We start from the raw sequence: 13,686 nt of genomic DNA on the forward strand, positions 1-13,686 counted from the left end.
ACACCGACCTCTTGAGTGGAGGTGGGTGCTTTGCTAGGCTTAATCTACTGGATCAGGCCTTTCGATTGGACCTGGGCCCTTAACATTGGGCCAGGGTATGAACAGTTATCTTTTTTGCTTCCTTAAGAATTTTCATATACTTTTTCGAACAACATCAATGCTTTTTTATTTTTTATAACAAATAATATCCCAAATATATTTTATATTCACGTTATTATAGTCTTCATTTGTTTTGCCCGCGCATTGCGCGGGTATCTTGCTAGTAGGATATAATAGGAGAGTAGTATATGGTTGGTTGTTTGACAAGTGTCCAACCTATATGATCAACAAGTGTTTTACTTGAATGATTGACAAGTGTCATCATGTTAAAAAAATTAAGAAAACCAATACATGATAGTATAGAAGAAGCTATTATTGGCATTTGGATCTGAACATGTTGGATATTAAGCGGGAATTTGAATTTCAAATTCAAAATCATTTTGTTCCAAAATCATTCCTTTTCTTATCCTCATATATATCTTTGTTTTCATTTGTCCTCCCTAAATTAAAATTTGAAAAGATGAGTAGAGAAAACCGGAGAGGATTCAGGGAGACAGAGACTGAACGAAATAGAGAAGAAAATACGAGGTGATGAAAGAAAGAACGACTGAAGGAGAAGTGGCTGGTGACAACAGTGAGAGACAAGGACGCTAGATCGAGAGAAAAAAAAAAGAGGAATGAGGCATCTACGGTGATAGAGGCTATCGCCGCCCTTGGTTCCGTAGGAACGCGTCCACTGTATGGTAGACTAATATTTTATTTTTGTTGCAGGCAGTGCTTCCATAGTAACGCTAAGGGCTTCATTAAGGTATCTCTGTTCCTAAACTTATCTTCAGTAAATATATTTATAGCAATGGAGTGGGCTTGGGATTATTGACTGCAAGGAATTTCTGATGACCACTGATTTCTCTCCACCTTTTCTCTCAATCTCTCCTCCTTACACCAGGATCTCCTCCCGCATTTCCATCAAAGCAGAAAAGAAGAAAACATGACGATGAAGAGGGGAAGCACGACGAAAGAAGGAGAAGATTGAGGCGACGACCGCGGTGAGAGACGGCATTCCTGTTGGATCCGCAGAACCCTAAATTTCACCGTTTTCGTTAAATATATATATTTATAAGCATTTGGAGTTGATTGCTATTGTCTTTCTTGCAGTCCTGCATCATACTAGGGGCTGATGAAAATTGATAAAATAGGATGGATCCTATAATTTGTAGAAAAGCCGAAGGGATCTGATCTGAAGGAATTGGTATGTTACTGGTATATAAAGCCCTAAACTTCTGACATGTTGCCTTTTGTTTTTTGGTTTTTCCCACGGTTTAGGTGGAATGTGAAGTGGACTTTCTGTTGAAAATTAAAATGTGAAACTGTGTCATGGTGTTGTGCTTTTCTTTGGTTTAGGGGAGGCTTCCCCTTCAGAAACAGTGCAAGGGAATTATTTTGATCATACTTTCGAGTATTGGTGAACATTTTATTCAATCAGCCAAAATTAAACCCTAAGAATGGAAGAAATTGTGCAACAACAGGGTATTACTCTGTCTTACTATTTCCTATGCTTCCATATATACTATGTGATGATATATATTATGTATAGAACAATTTTGTGTCTTACATTATTGAAAATTACCGCCGGATAGAAACCTTAAAGATTTTAGTATTTCATATTCACACCAGTGGATTTTAGAATTTATACGTATCACATTTATGCTTTCGATTTTTATTTTTGAACTGTTTTGACCACTTCAAGAATGTTGGAATGCTTTTTCTCTGTGTCATCTCTGCTGCCGTCTTCATTTGGCTTCTCTATGTTGGAAAAGGTTACTATTCTCAATTCCTGTCTCTTGATATAGTGTTGGATTGTGATTACAGCTGTTTTTCCTTTCTCTTGATTTACTTTTTGTACTATGTAGGGGAATGAAATAATGAACACCTAAATTTATTGGTTAAATAGGTTTATGATGATTTGAGTTACATCCCGGATAGGTGTAGTTATTTTCTTTCACATGGTTTCAGAGTTGCCTATTTTATTTTCTTCTAACATTAATCCTCATGGTTTTGCTCAGGAATTGGAAAAGGGATTCAAGGCCTGTTTGCTGTGATATCAGTCTTTAATAAATTAATTTTTTCTTCGATATGAGTGTTCCATCTACTATAGTACTCTGTAAGGCTCTGAATTGACATATATATAGTGAAAATGAAATTGTGAATGAATTAGAGTAAAAGAGCTTTGGTTCTGAGAATGTTCAATATTATTAACCGTGTATTCACGGTGTTTATGCAATGGTGACATATGTTCTCAAGGTTTTTAAAATTTTTCACAGATAAAATGTTTTATGGTTTTCTTAAAGAAAATACTCAAAATTATTCAACACAACTATTTTTTATTCCTCATTTTATTGAAGTGTCTTAGATATAATGGTTTTGATTAACCTGAATTTTCTCCTGAATAAATTTGTTGGATTTTGTTATTGTGCTGCTGTTTGTACTACTCTAGACTTAAATATTCATGGCCTCCCAACTCTGTTTATATATTTTTGAAAGTTTATATTATTTTGCTTTGGAAAAAAAGGCCTTTTGTGATTTTTAATTATTGGTAAAAATATTTGGATTATTGCAATCAAGTGGTACTTTTGTGATGAATTAATTCCTATTATGTTTAGTATACATTTGTGTGTTTTGATTAATTTGTCTGCATAAAGTAAATTCCAACATCTATTGTTCTGGCATTCATTTTTGTTTTTTTTTCAAGGTATTATAAAATTGTAGGTTCTTTCGATAACTATTCTACTATACTGTAAAAGCTACCGGGAGAAGGCATAAATTTTGAGCCTGATAACATCTCTGAATTTCTTCCAAATGCTACAATTGAGGTTTGTATTAATTGCTTATAGCATATTCTTAATTAATTTTATATAGTATATACAAATTTCATCATTCGAACAACCTAGGTTGCAGGTTTAATATCTCATATGGTTAGTCCGTCAAATATTCTTATTGTACAACTTTTAAACATGAAAGCAATTAGCGAAAACTTACTGGTGGCTATTATTGTTGATTTCAAGGTAGATAGGAAGCTATGGACCTGACTAAGAAAATTATAAACAAATTACTTGAGCTTGATGTGCTGATGCTGTTTATACAGATCATAAATAATCATTTTGATATCTTTAAAAGTTGTTCAGCAGGTGAGACAATTTTGCAGATTTTATACATGCACTCTTCAATATACAATAAGAGCAATCAAATAATGTGACTTAAGACAAGAAAAATATATGGGAACCAGCTTCACTTCTAGATATACATGTGTTTTAGAATGAAAATATTGCTGTGAGATTGTGACTATAAAATGAATATAAATAATGTATTTTTCTTAGTTGTGCTAAGAAATTGATTGTATCATTTTGTCTTTATAGCAGGTGAAAGTTCATGATTGAAAGGTAGTGATGTTGCTTATCATTCACAAGTAATTATCGTTGGAGACCTATAAACTTATAAGGTAATAATCTCACATCATGCTTACTTTCATGGTTTGATTTTTACAATATTTATTTGTTAACAATTGTTGTATCTATGAGTGGGACACCATTAGGATTTCATTATTAGAAATTCAGAAAACAGGGTTTAAGTTATAAGGAAATTTAGTCATATTTTTAGGATTGTTTTCGAAATATATTGACATGTTACCAATGAGAAGTTATTCATAAGGAATCTTATTTGAATGGTTTCTACTCATTACAATGTTATGCAATTAGTTGGAGATGATCTCTTCATGCCTAATGCAAAACGCATTGATTTAAATGGACTTTGAATGGATTCTTTGTTTTGTTCAAAATTATTCTCACTTTTTCTTCATAGAATTAATCATATTTTGTTAATAGAGGTGTTTGGATATCTAGAATTTGAAAAAAGTTTTTTCTTTGTGCAAATACATTAGAAAATAAAGTTTATAAGTTTTTTACCCATATTAAACAACTCATGCATGAGCTATTTTTGATAAAATTTTTTGTCAAACATTTATCTTTTTACTTTTTCCTTTAAATAGGCATAACTTTAATTTATTTTTTTATGGTAATTATCATGTAAAATTCAAAAACAACTAATTAGGCATAATTTAGAAGCTACTCTTTGCTGTGATGTACACGATAAGGTTGTAGAGAGAAGTGAAAAATCCAATGTCCAGAAAAGCAATGAACAAACCATTGCGGCTGCAATGCTTATCTCTGTTGATAAGTTCATTTTTTAATTGATTTTTTGTTATTTTTTTTAGGAAAAAAGACATACAGGTCCCTGACTTTTCAAACTTTTGACAAATACATCCCTGACAAAATTTAAATACAAAAAAGTCCCTGACTTTAACAAACGGAGGACAATTTAGTCCTTTCGTCTATTTGCCTCTCATACACCTAACGGAATTGGCTGACGTGGCTAAAACGGTGTACAGGTGTCCGTTACGGTGCCACGTTGGAAGGGAAAAAAGTTCGAAGGACAAATAAGTCTTTGACGTCATTTTACAAATAAAGTTCGAAGGACAAATAGGTCCTTGAGAATTTTTTCATTATACTTCTATTATGTTTCTATTATGAGAATTTTGATTATAAAATTAGGTTAATTTTTTTTATATGGAAAAAATATTGGTGTTTTTGTTAAAAATGGGAGAATGTGGTGTAATTATAGATGGGTGGATTTTTTTTGTGGGAAGTCAACACGTGAGGGGCGTGTTGAACACGTGGCAGCATCTTAGCCTACACGTGGGGGCGTGTTGAATAATTTCCACAATACTGTAATACACTTCAAATGTCAATATTCAACCAAAACACCAATTTTCTTTCCATATTAAAAATAATTTCTGATAAAATTATGCTTGTATTTTAAAATTTAGTTAACTTGTATTTGTATTAAAATTATAGAAATTGGGCTTGTTATGTTTCTACTCTTTTTCTTAAATTGCATTAGTTTAGTTTTAGTGCATTTGTGTATTATATTAGAATTTGTTAAATTGCATTAGTTCAGTTTTCATCATACCAGTGGCATTAGTTAGCATGAGTTCATTTATGCATCAAGTTAGCATTAGTTCATTTGTGCATCATTCATGTATTAAGTTAGCATTAGTGCATTTGTGTATTATATTAGAACTAGTATTTTTATGCATAATAACATTACGAGAATATTTTTTTTTAAATTATAGTTCACTTTGTTCTAACAGTATAAATTATGCATGACACAAAAGATTTATAAAATCAAACTACTTTTACAAAAAAATCGTAAGTTGACAAAAGTTTCTGACTAAGAAGACCAAGATATCTGCAGATAAAAAATTAAATAATAATATTTTTAGTTATTATTTTTATATGAAAAAGTCTAATTTTTTATTAGTAATTAATTTTAACATTCGTAATTCGTTATCTAAAATTTAAAATAATTTAATGTGTATAATTTTACATTTAAAATATTTTAATTGTAAAAAAATATCGAATGATATATTTTGATTTGTCAAATTACTAATATAAAATATAATTATATATAGAGTAAAAATAGTAGAGAGAAATATAAAAATGGAAAGAGGTAGATGAGAGAATTTAAGAAATGAGTTTATTAATTTTGAAAAAAAAAATTCTCAAGGACCTATTTGTCCTTCGAACTTTATTTGTAAAATGACGTCAAGGACTTATTTGTCCTTCGAACTTTTTTTCCCTTCCAACGTGGCACCGTAACGGACACCTGGACACCGTTTCAGCCATGTCAGCCAGTTCTGTTAGGTGTATGAGAGGCAAATAGACGGAAGGACTAAATTGTCCTCCGTTTGTTAAAGTCAGGGACTTTTTTGTATTTAAATTTTGTCAGGGATGTATTTGTCAAAAGTTTAAAAAGTCAGGGACCTATTTGTCTTTTTCCCTTTTTTTTATTAAAAATTTTGAGATAGAAGCGTAAGTATGCATTTTATTGAGAAAATCAGACAAGTAGTATAATCTTCGTAAAATAATTATTTTGTCTTCATTAATATGTTATGACTTTGTTCAAGTCAATTTTATTGAGAAAAAAATTATAATTTATTTGCAAATTAGTTTCTTAAAACATCGATGCAAAACCTTTAAACATATAAGCTATCGTAGAGTATTAATATTTGTTTCTGAGTATCTATTAAAACAAAAGCGCTTTTGTTTTTATGAATTTTTTTTAGACTTTATATTTGACGGGTTGGTAGTAGTTTGAGTAAGGTATATGCAATTCTCACCAAAACTTTTCCTTAATTTTGACATTCTTTTAAGTCTAATGAATTTCTTTTAATTAAAATGTTAATTGCTGACATTTTTCTATAATTCAATAAACTTGAACAATATACTTTTATACATGGCAAAAGTTTTTTCTTCTTTTCTAAACAAAAAAATGTTCTCTTCATTCGTGTGATAGTGATGTGTCTTTGTGAAAAAATTCTAACTTACATATACTTTTTCTTTATTTGAATGCACGATAGTAATGGTTTGAATGCTCACAGATGCTTTTTACTTTTCTTTCTTTCTTTACTTCTATGGTGAGGTTTGTTATTATTTAGTTATGTTGAGTTATTTTTTATTTTGTAAATTTTTCTTTCATAAAAGTTGCTTTGTTTATTTATTGACACCCTTCTCCAATAAAAATGCTCCTACGAACATCTATTTACTATTGCATAATTCTGAGAAACGCTTGAAATAATGTGAAATAAAGTTGACCTTAATGTTTTCATTTATCTGTTTGTTATCTACTTTCACTAACTACATTTCTATGCCAAGAATTAAGAGCTTTAAAATTTTATCTATTTGCAATTATTTTAATGCAATTTTGCACTGATTTGATAAAAAAATACTTAGATTTTGAAGGTTGTCTATTTTTGTTTCAAAAGAGGTTACTGCTTGATATTATTTTCTCCATTTTATAGTATTTATTTTAATTAACCAAATTAATTGAGAAGGTATCTTTTTCTTTTGAAGTTATTATTTTTCTTTGCATCCTCCATGATATACACCAATATTAAAAGGCATAGAAAATAAAAGTATTTTCAAGAATGAAGAGATAAAAATAGAAGATCCTCAAGGATGTTCATCGTAACAAAAGAACTTGGGAGAGATTCAAATTTGAAAAGAAATGGACATGAAGTATGTATGCTAGCAAGAGGTTGGTAATGATTTTGAGGGTGTGCAGGATTTTAATGTAGTGGTTGAGTGGTTATTACATATAGTTTGTTTAGAAAAACCGATGTAACAGTCTTTTATTTTTTCTTTTAGTTTATGTTATCTATTTGTATCAATTGGTCATTGGAAGTACTTTGTGGAACTGATTTTGCTCATTGTCTTTTGGCGTAAGTTGAACTTATAAAAAAAAGTATGGAAATAATTTGATAGCATATATCTGTGTTAAGATATGTGGGAGATAGTGTTCTTAGATATTTGTATTTGTTTTAAGTTCTTATTATTAGTTGAAATTAAGAGTTGTTGAAATCTTAGATTTTGTCGTGTATACGAGTGATAAGTTTTTATTTGGTTTGTATTGTCTATCAGATAATGTCCTTAAATGATTCCTATCAAGAATAATTTGATGGATTAGCAAATAATGAAAAAAAAATCTTTTTGAAGACTTTGAAGGTGCTATAATTGGTATAAAAATCCAAAAGGAAAAAAAAGCAACACAATATTAATTCCAGAAAACTAAAAGTAAATAGTAGTTTTAGTAATTACTAGGCATGAGCCTGTATCAAGTAATCATCGAAAAATGCACGTTGGCAAGAAGCGAATTCATGTAACTATTAGGTTTAATTCATTTATACCAAGTCAACTGGATTAGAAACTAACTTTTTGGTTTCTTAATATTTGTAAGTTTTACTGAAAATGATGTATTTAAAAAATTTAGAAGTTCTTGGATTAAACAAACTCATTCAATTTCACATATAAGAAGATAGGAAAAATCATTGTTCATTGCCTCCGACAAAATTTGGGAAATGGGAAAGTTTATATGGGAAGTGGGTAATAAATTTATAAACGGCAAATTGGGGAATTTAGTCTTTATTTCAGTCATATTTTAATCTAAATTTTTTTGGTGGTGAATGACATAAATTTTATCACTTGATAGAAAAATTTATCACTTTAAAAATGATAAATCAAATTAAACATCAATATAACAAATGAGATTAATCACTTAATTTTTTTGTATACTAAATAAAATTAAGTCTTTTAATAAATATATATTAATCTTCTTATATCACTACAACATTTTGGGTCTATGGCCACGGTTTTTTTGGTCACGGTAAAAAATCGTGACCATAGACCCTCTATGATCACGGTTTTTTAGGGTGACCCAAAAAAAAAGCTATGGTCACGGTTTTTTTGGAAAGGGTGATCATAGAGTACCTATGGTCACGGTTTTTTAAAAAATGGTGCCCTAAAAGGGTCTATAGTCACGGTTTTGAGGGGTGACCTAAAGGGATCTATGGTCACGGTTTTTTACAGTGACCAAAAGGGGACTATGGTCACGGTTTTTCAAAAAAGGGTAACCTAAAAGGGTCTATGGTCACGGTTTTGGGGGTGGCCTAAAGGGGTCTATGGTCACGGTTTTGGGGGGTGGCCTAAAAGGGTCTATGGTCACGGTTTTTGAGGTGACCTAAAGGGGTCTATGGTCACGGTTTTTTACAGTGACCAAAAAGGGGCTATGGTCACGGTTTTTTAAAAAGGGGTGACCTAAAAGGGTCTATGGTCACGGTTTTGGGGGGTGACCTAAAGGGGTCTATGGTCACGGTTTTGAGGGTGGCCTAAAAGGGTCTATGGTCACGATTTTGGTGGGTGGCCTAAAAGTGTCTATGGTCACGGTTTTTGGGGGTGGCCTAAAAGAGTCTATGGTCACGATTTTTCAAAAAAGGTGACCTAAAAGGGTCTATGGTCACGGTTTTGGGGGGTGACCTAAAGCGGTCTATGGTCACGGTTTTAAGGGTGGCCTAAAAGGGTCTATGGTCACAGTTTTGGAGGGTGGCCTAAAGGTGTCTATGGTCACGGTTATTTACAGTGACCAAAAAGGGTCTATGGTCACGGTTTTTCGGAAGGGTGGCCTAAAAGGGTCTATGGTCACGGTTTTGGGGGGTAGCCTAAAGGTGTCTATGGCCACGGTTTTTTACAGTGACCAAAAAGGATCTATGGTCACAGTTTTTCGGAAGGGTGGCCTAAAAGGGTTTATGGTCACGGTTTTGGGAGTGATCTAAAGGAGTCTATAGTCATAGTTTTAATCATTTGAGTTTTAATTAATTAAAATTTTTAAGTATTTTTTATTATTTTAAATTTTTTTCTTTTTAAAATTAAAAAGTTTTAATAATTAAAAACTAATAATAATTTTATATAATTTACTTTAAATATTAAAATTTTATATCTAATTTTATAAATATAAAATTAGGTTGAATACTATTAATAATTTTAAATTAAAAAATAATTTAAAACTTTTTAAAATGATTGTAGAATATTAAAATAAAAGATTCATCATATCGTAATTAATTTAAATTATTTGAGTGGTTAATTTTATTTGTTTATTTAAATGCGTATGATAAATTAATTCTTGGTATGTTAGATAAAATAAATTTGTAAAAAATAAAAATATAAGGCTCATTATATATAATATATCAATTTTATTATCTTAATTTAAAAAAAATTAAAATAAACTCATTTTCTTAAGCTATGCTATAGTGGGAAACTGAAGGAAATAGAACCGCGTGAACTTAAGGAAATTGAAACAACCCCCCCTTTTTTCTCCAATTCATAACCCTAGCCGCCATTGTCGCCGCCGTCCGAAGCTTGTTGGCGCCGCCGCCGTCCCAAGCTCTAAGGACATCGTCTTTATCTTCCTTGGCTTCTCCGTTCGTCGAAGGTTAGTGGCGTGGCGTCCGCTCTTGGGGTACTGCGCTCGTTAAGATCTCTCCTTACACCTTCTCCGTCGTCGCCATCGGCGTCTCCATCGGTGTCTCAGTTCTCATTGCTGCTTGGTACGCCGTTTCCCTTTTCCGTTTTAGATTTTGTTAATTTATTTTCCTGATAATCTTCTTTTTGGATTGCGAAGAGGGATTTACGTGCTGCAATCAAGGCTCCCCGAATCACTTCCACGAATCTCATTAGGTACGAGCCATATATGAAATAAAATTGTTGCTATTAGCCTTCTGTTGTGCTGATTTCACATGGTTCTTGGCACCTTGAGCTACTGATTTCATGAATCTCGGTGCATTTCAGTTCATTAATTAGTAATGGATTTGAAACTAATTATAAAACTCGAATAATAATGTTAAGACATACTTGGCAAAATTTGAAGATATAGGTAAAGGAATTGCGTTTCATGAGTAAATATTCTCTTGATAAGCAAGCTTTTGAGAGTTCCCATTTTGCCACTCCATACTTGTGTTTTGCCAAAGCAGCAGGGTGGCTTTTAGACTTGTCAAATTCAGTAGCAAGTTCTTCACCAAGCCTTTAATTTGCCTATTCCTTTAACATTATTGTCCTTGTTCCAAATCCAAGTTGTAGATTTGTTTTTGATCCCTGGTCTGACGTACGCATTCAAATTCTTGCTTGCATTTAAACTCTTATACCAAGCCTTCTACCAATGTGTTCAATGTCTCAATCCTAGTTCAATTTATCTTATACCAATTTTTTTCTTTAACTATCTATGATTCTGAGTACCTTTTAACAGTCATATTCAAATTTTTTCAGGTCTTATTTTTCTATCCTCCATAAAAAAGTGGCCGCTTAAATGCCTGGATCTTCTCTCTTTTTGCTTCCCTGGAATATTGGAGGTTAGATGTATGGTTAATGAACTTTTATTTTTCCCATATTCAAATCAATAGCTAATGATATTCTTACTTGTATTTAAACTCTTGTCAATAGTAGTTTACATATGTATTTGTACAGTGAGCAGGAATAAAAAATTTATGTTCATACGATCATTTAGTTAAGTTTCAATGTTTTTGGTTTCAATTATGGTCCATTGAGTGAACCCCTTCCATGAGTGAGTTGAATGAAAAAAAAATACTTGTAAATTGACTTTAATATAAAAATACTAATTTTTGTGTTTGATTCTTAAGACTAAATGATACATTTCTAGCATAAAGCCCATATCATAGTTCCAACTAAATGATTTTTTATTTTTCAAAGGCTACAATTGAATTTGAATCCAGGTCACTAGACCCAAGTTCTGCAAAAGAAAAAAATATATATATATATATATATATATATATATATATATATATTGTGTAAATTGGCCACAAATTGGAGATTTCTTATAATAGCCTTCTTACAAATAACTTTATTCTCCAAAACCCAAAAAGAAAAAAACGATTCTTAATATTAGCATTACTTTCAACTTTTAAAATTTTTGTAAGCTTGAAAATATTTTTAGATGCACACTCTAATAGATAGTTTACACAAAATAAATAAAGTAATAATAAAATGTTGATTAGTGACTTGTTAAGCTGCAGTTTTGTTATAGACTTCTGGCACTGAGTGTTTTGAAGTTCCACTCAAAGATAGATTAAAAACATATAAACATTACCAAATGGCTCAAAACCACATGCAAATGCTCCTTGTTATTTAGTGGTTGAAATTTTCATACTGATTGACTTACTTAACTTGTGCTCCATATTCATTACTCAACTGCACTGCATGCATCATCAAAAATATTTTTGTTCTGTTCTAACTTCTTTATTTCTTTTGCTAGCAGGAGGATATGATGTGAAGAAAATATGTTCAATACAAATATAAGATGGGATGGGTCTTATAATGATTTTGGTTGTCTAAATGTATTATTTTGATGTCTTCTTTACATTTTGATAAGAGATTTTATTCGATAATACATGTAATGGATAAATTACACTCTATTTTGATTAGTGTTGTAATGGATATCTACTTTTTAATGAAACTTTTATGATTTACATTTATTGAATTTCTCATTTTTAGATTTATTTTGTGATTATCATCATTTTGGAATGTGATTATGCTTTAAAAAAAAATTATAAAATAAAACAGGTTACCATAGATAAGTTATGGCCACCGTTTTAAGGAGGGGTGACCATAGATAAGCTATGACCACGGTGAAAACAGTGACTATAGATAATGTTATGGTCACTATTTTAATGCGGGGTGACCATAGACGCTATGGTCACGGTAAAAAACCGTGACCATAGATAAGGCTAGGGTCACGGTTTTCATGTGGGGTGACCATAGAGGCTATGGTCACGGCCAAAACTGTGACCATAAATAAGGCTATCGTCACGGTTTTGGGAAGGGGTGACCATAGAGGCTATGGTCACGGTCAAAACCGTGACCATAGAGGCTATGGTCACGGCCAAAACCGTGACCATAGATAAGGCTATGGTCACGGTTTTGGGAAGGGGTGACCATAGAGGCTATGGTCACGGTCAAAACCGTGACCATAAATATGGTTATGGTCACGGTTTTTGGTTGAGTGACCATAGAGGCTATGGTCACGGTTTTGGGAAGGGGTGACCATAGATATGGCTATGGTCACGGTTTTGGGTGGAGTGACCATAGCCTAATCTATGGTCACGGTTTTGGGAAGGGGTGACCATAGAGGCTATGGTCACGGCCAAAACCGTGACCATAGATGGGCTATGGTCACGGTAAAAAAAACGTGGCCTAAAGTACCAGAATTTGAACATTACAACCGTGGCCATAGAAACCGTGACCATAGATAAAAAAATCGTGACCATAGGTCTATGGCCATGAGAGAATAGGCCACGGCAAAAAAACCGTGACCATAGGTCAAAAACCGTGACCATAGACCTATGGTCACCCTTTTCACTAGCTATGGTCACGGTTTTTCACCATGACCATAGACCTTTTTTTTTTGTAGTGTATTCAAACTATACATAATACAATAATAAATTAAACACATGACTCACGTGCAGCGCAAATTATATGCTAGAAGTCTAATAATATAAATAAGAAGAATTTTTTGGATTGTATAACAATAATATTGTAATAATTTTTATTTAACAATATAAATATAATAACTTTTTTATTTAAGTAAAATCTACTAATATGAATTAGAAAAATAATAAAATTATTTTAGTCTCTATAAACAAAAAATAAAATAATTTTATATACTATATAATAAATTTTTATTACAAAATTTTTTTAAATTAAAAATAATAACTTTTAATGTTAATAAATAAATATCAACAAATATTTAAAATAGATCAGTATTAGGCCCGGGCGTAGCCCGAGTTTTACACTAGTGAACACAAATAAAAAATACTTCATTTGGATTCTATCATTGCCATTGCGAGGTTAGATTTGCAAGCGCAACAAGCTAAGTGCACGGCTTTCATAGTTCAACCAAAATATATAAATGATAGGTCATATTAATTGTACGTGTACTTAATTTTAAGGTAAAAAACCCAAATGAGCTAAGGGGTGCTCATTTTTACTCAAATCTGCCAAAATAAATTTTGATACATCAATCCACCAGAACACATTTTTATATAATTTTTTAGATAACTTCTTTTTTTTTTACTTTTTGAGTTATTAATATATCTGAACACACTTTTGTCCATAAACATTAAATTTTTCAAAGAATCAAAGAAATGAAATAAACTATATTAGGTTAAGAAGGAGGATGTATTTGCTTTTTTTT

At 31.5% G+C, this 13,686-nt stretch overlaps 3 long non-coding RNA genes across 4 annotated transcripts; all 3 read left to right on the forward strand.

Moving 5' to 3' along the window:
* The first annotated feature begins 314 nt into the window (after positions 1-314).
* On the forward strand, positions 315-1,571 carry LOC130946560 (uncharacterized). 2 transcript variants are annotated; one of them, XR_009072299.1, is made up of 4 exons: positions 315-847; positions 986-1,085; positions 1,195-1,288; positions 1,441-1,571. It is a non-coding gene; the product is annotated as an uncharacterized LOC130946560 (long non-coding RNA). The 2 variants fall into 2 exon arrangements; XR_009072298.1 differs by having other exon boundaries at positions 1,195-1,518.
* A 211-nt stretch (positions 1,572-1,782) lies between these two features.
* Positions 1,783-4,948, forward strand: LOC130946559 (uncharacterized). The gene is made up of 6 exons (XR_009072297.1): positions 1,783-1,856; positions 2,103-2,200; positions 2,789-2,909; positions 3,102-3,224; positions 3,453-3,535; positions 4,481-4,948. It is a non-coding gene; the product is annotated as an uncharacterized LOC130946559 (long non-coding RNA).
* A 4,843-nt stretch (positions 4,949-9,791) lies between these two features.
* On the forward strand, positions 9,792-11,968 carry LOC130945989 (uncharacterized). The gene is made up of 4 exons (XR_009072222.1): positions 9,792-10,030; positions 10,105-10,160; positions 10,746-10,828; positions 11,752-11,968. It is a non-coding gene; the product is annotated as an uncharacterized LOC130945989 (long non-coding RNA).
* The last annotated feature ends 1,718 nt before the right edge of the window (positions 11,969-13,686 follow it).

This window comes from Arachis stenosperma, chromosome 8, assembly GCF_014773155.1.
Source record: "Arachis stenosperma cultivar V10309 chromosome 8, arast.V10309.gnm1.PFL2, whole genome shotgun sequence".
Lineage (NCBI taxonomy): Eukaryota > Viridiplantae > Streptophyta > Magnoliopsida > Fabales > Fabaceae > Arachis > Arachis stenosperma.